Raw genomic sequence first — 4,684 nt, 5'->3', positions numbered from 1 at the left:
GCCCCTGTGTCAAGATTTTCTGCTCCTGGACTAGCTGGGTGGATCTATCCTCTACACTCTCTGCAGGGATTGCAGCTGCAGGGTTACACCTCAGGCATGTATGCTAGGCCTGATCTGTGCCTGGAGGGGGCAAGGTGAAGTAGGGGTAAAAGGAAGCTCTCCCACACACTCACTGGACCTGGGCTAAGAATGGGTCCTGGGGTTCCCTGAACACCACAAAATTCCTACTCAGCAGTTGGGGTGGGGAGGTGCTGCAGAGTGGTGGGGGATGGCCCGAGGGGGTGGGAGAGGGTCCGGCCCACGCTGCGCCTGGCCTGGGACTTATCCTGCCAGAGCAGGGTAGCAGGAATCTCTCCACACACTCACAGGACCTGGGCTAGGACTGGGTCTGGGGTTTTCCGGAATGCGGCAGAAAATCCTACTTGGCAGGCGGGGTGGAAGAGGTACTGCAAAGTGGTGGGGGGTGGCCCAAGGGTGTTGGAGAGGGTCTGGCCCACGCTGCGCCTGGGCTGGGACTAGTCCCGCAGGTGCAAGTTAGCAGGAATCTCTCCACACACTCACCATACCTGGGCTATGACTGGGTCTCCATTCAATAATTCTTTCATGATAATTATCATTTATCTTTTACCTGAGAGATTACCTCTGATCTGATTTCTGCTATATACCTGGAGAGAGTTGTTTCTTTATTTCAGTTGCAATGATTTCACAGATTTCAGGTGTCTGACTTTCAATTTCCTCTACACTGATATCTACTGTATTTGTTCTGGGTGGGCTGGGGGCATCAGATTGCATTTTGTTCTTTAACTTTGTCATTTTCTATTTCATAAAGAACATTTTATTTTTATTTCTGTGATTTTTTGTGAAATTTTGATAGTAGGTAGCTCAGTCACTGTAATCAGAGCCTGTCTGTAGACTCTGTTCTTCAGTAATCTCTTGTGTCAGGGATTCTTGGTTTGTGTCTGTCCTAAGATCTTGCCTTTTATATTTTTTATATTTTTTACATGTTTAGTACAGAGTACACGGGCTCTCAATACACAGATTGGACTTGTAGTGATCCGTCTGTTTTCAACCTCTCAAGCACTGGGATTACAGAAATGTGCCACCATGCCCAGTCTCATTTTCAGTCTCAGTGCACCCTATGGGTGGGGCTGGCACTTCATGCTGGGGATGGAACCCTGGTTCTTGTATTTGTCTAAGCATTTACTTTAATCTGATGAACTATCTGGCTGGCTCTTGCCTTCTCTATTGATTGAGAGTGGAATGTTAGTTTCCGTTTGGGACTGTCTTTTACCTTCAGTATTAGACTTTTGTGAGACTATTACTCTAGAACTTCCCCATATTACTACCTGTGGGAGAACATTTGTTTAATCCAGATATGGTATCCTAGTTACAGTAGTAAAATTAATACTAATTATAGCAAGAAATTTATTTATTTATTTAATTTATTTGTTGAACTGGGGATTGGACTCAGAACTTTGCACTTATCAGACAAGAGCTTATTCTGCTGAGCTGTCTCCCCAGCCCTTGCAAGAGAAATTTAGAAATTTAAAAACTGTGGTAACTAATAGTTTTGTACTTTAGACTGTATGAGCAAATAGTATAGTTATACAACAATAGAAACCATAAATTGTGAATTTGTATGTAAACTAATTCCCCTGAGTTCCCCCTGAGCACCTCCCCACTGAGTACCTAGAGTCCTCTGGACAGATCTGTTCCTCCAAGTTCCCTTCTGTTGTCCTCATGCCACAAATCTGGCCCCCTCCATGCCATGTAGTTCACCTGGGCTCAGCCTTGCTGGTCTGTGCTGGAAGTCTGGGACTCTCTTCATCTGGGCTTCTCAAATGCAAATTTTTTTTTTTTTACTTTTGGTTTTCTGGGATTTTTCATGTTTTATGGTGTAACTATTAGTTCTACCATAATGTTTTAGGAATAAAAAATCTATTTGTGGACCTGGGATATTGCACAGTGGTCCAAAACACCTGCTTAGGTGAGCTTAGGAAAGCATGCAAGGACCGTGGTATTATCCCTGGCACTACATGTCATGCCATCCCTGCCTCCAGGGCGAGCTGAGCTGGCCAAAACAGAATATCATCTTTTAAATTTTATCATGGATTTTTTTGGTAATTAATTTGAGATATACAAAATATGGGAATAATTTAAAATCATTTTAGAATATTTGTCCATATTTCCCAATGTTAGTATGTTTCGTTTTCTGCCTCTTTCTACCTTATTTCTGCAAATAATAAACCATTTCTGAGTGAATAGTAAAAGAGGTGCGTGATCTGACCATTCAACCTTAAAAGAGAAAAGCTAGGCATAGACATAAAGAAATTTTCATGTAGAAAATGAGCTCTGAAGACAGGAAATTATTTCTTCTATATCACAGATGCCATTCAAGATGCCAGAACTAGACCATCATTAATGCAACTCAGTTTCCTGTCCCTCCCACTCTCTCTTCAGGGAGTCAGACCCAGCTGCTGCCCCAAGGCAATGACTCCCAGTCTGACCCAGCAAGCTCTGCAGCCTCAGAGGGCATGGATGCCAAATCATCAGGTGAGGATATCCCCAGAACACAACCTGCACCTTCCAATGTCAGCACCACTGACCTGACTCTGTTTCTCCTCAGATATCGGACAGCTGCATCTCATGGATAGGGACAGTCACTGTTCAGGGAGAGTGGAGGTCCTGCACCAGGGCTCCTGGGGCACCATCTGTGATGACAACTGGGACCTGAGAGAAGCCCACGTGGTGTGCAGACAACTGGGCTGTGGAGTGGCCCTCAATGCCATGGTGTCTTCTCACTTTGGACAGGGATCAGGGGACATCTGGCTGGATGAGTTGAACTGCACAGGAGAGGAGACTCATCTGTGGAAGTGCTCTTCCCAGACCTGGGGACAGCATGATTGCTGGCACAAAGAGGATGCAGGGGTCATCTGTTCAGGTCTGTGCTCACACAGTCCAGGCTTAAATGAAGGGAGAAGATCTCCAGAATGGTGTCTAGAGTTAGGTTAGAAGAGTTGACTAAAGGTCTGAAAGGGAGGAGGATCCTTCCCACAGCCTGTTTTTCTAGCAAAGGAGAAGTTGACATGCTGTCACTTCCTCCTGCATCAACTGAGGGTCATTTCTTCATTCTAAGCTGTCTCAACATCTTTCAACTCTGCCATTTCTACATTGTCCATTTTAACAGAAGACTCATCATTCCATTACCCATGTGTTCAAATCTTGGAGTGACACACTATTTTTTCCCTATTGTTACTATAATAACACATATCAGTGGCTTCAAACAACAGAACCAATTATCTGATACTCCTGTAGATACAGTCTTATATTAGGTTGGATTAATAGCAAAATGTCTGTAGGATTACGTTTCTTGAGGCTCTAGGAAGTATGGTTTCCTCCCTTTTCCAGACTCTTAAAAAAACTCTTTTTCTGGTTCCTGATTCTCTCATTCTTCTAATAAAATACATTGCAAATGGGGAAACATATATCCATGATCACATCTTCTGACGAGTCTGGAAAGGTGACCTTCTTTTAGAATACAGTTCTTGGGGTGCACCTGGCTAATTCTCGGAAACACAACATAATCTTATGAAAAGATTTTTATTTTAACCCTATTTTCAATGCCTCATTGTCATATGAGTCAAAATATTGATAGGCACAAGGATCAAAATGTGGTGTCTATGACATCACTGTGGTAGAAGAGGAAAGACTGCTTCAAGTTTACAAATCAAGTAACAAAGATGGAAGCTTCAGTCTTCCCACATAGTGGAAGCTTTTTCAATAGAATACCAATGAACATTCACCACTTAGTTTAAAGAAAAAAACAGAGTACTAAGTGTTGACTTCTCACTGTGTTCTGCTCCCCTCCTTCTTGTTTCAGAGTTCCTGGCCCTCAGAGTGGTGAGCGAGGACCAGCAGTGTGCTGGGTGGTTGGAGGTTTTCTACAATGGGACCTGGGGCAGTGTCTGCCGCAGCCCCATGGAAGACATGACCTTGTCAGTGATCTGCAGACAGCTTAGCTGTGGGGACAGTGGAACCCTCAATATTTCTGTACCTGCCAGGGAAGGCTCTAGACCCCGCTGGGTGGATGGAATCCAGTGTCATAAAACTGATGTTTCTCTCTGGCAGTGTCCTTCTGATCCTTGAAACTCCAGATCTTGCCTTCCAAAGGAAGAAGCTTATATCACATGTGCAGGTGATCTACTACTTCCTTGTGTTCATCTCTATCCTTGTCAGTCCAGAGGGTGAAAAGTCAAACTTCAGTTACATAAATCACTTGAAATCTGCTATCATTCTATTGACTTTTTCACATATGATTTTTTCATCCTTACAATACACTGCCATTCAGTAATGGTGTTTATTTAATTTAAATGAGTAAGTGAAGGCTAGAAAAAATTAAATACAAGTTCAAAACCTTATAGCACATTATCATCTGATTGGGCAGTGTAAGTCTACTTGACCCATCCTTTTTAAAATTAAATTTACGTTTTTAAAAAAGAATACAAAATACTTAAAAAAGCACTAGAAATGATACAAAATTTCATGAATCAAAGTAATAATTCAACAATGATTGCTGTATTGAATGACATTATCTTCAAATTACTTGTTTAGGTTACCAGATATAAATTTGCAAAATTAGTTAATAAAAAAATTAAAAACTGAGAAAACAAAAAAGTAGCTATAT

The 4,684-nt window shown here is 42.3% G+C and overlaps 1 pseudogene; it reads left to right on the top strand.

The window, feature by feature from the left end:
- Positions 1-4,684, top strand: part of LOC101586905 — a 47,342-nt pseudogene that overhangs the window by 28,213 nt on the left and 14,445 nt on the right.

The sequence above is a fragment of the Octodon degus genome, unplaced genomic scaffold (assembly GCF_000260255.1).
Source record: "Octodon degus isolate 3935 unplaced genomic scaffold, OctDeg1.0 scaffold00292, whole genome shotgun sequence".
Classification (NCBI taxonomy): domain Eukaryota; kingdom Metazoa; phylum Chordata; class Mammalia; order Rodentia; family Octodontidae; genus Octodon; species Octodon degus.
This window is presented reverse-complemented; position numbering and strand designations above follow the sequence as displayed.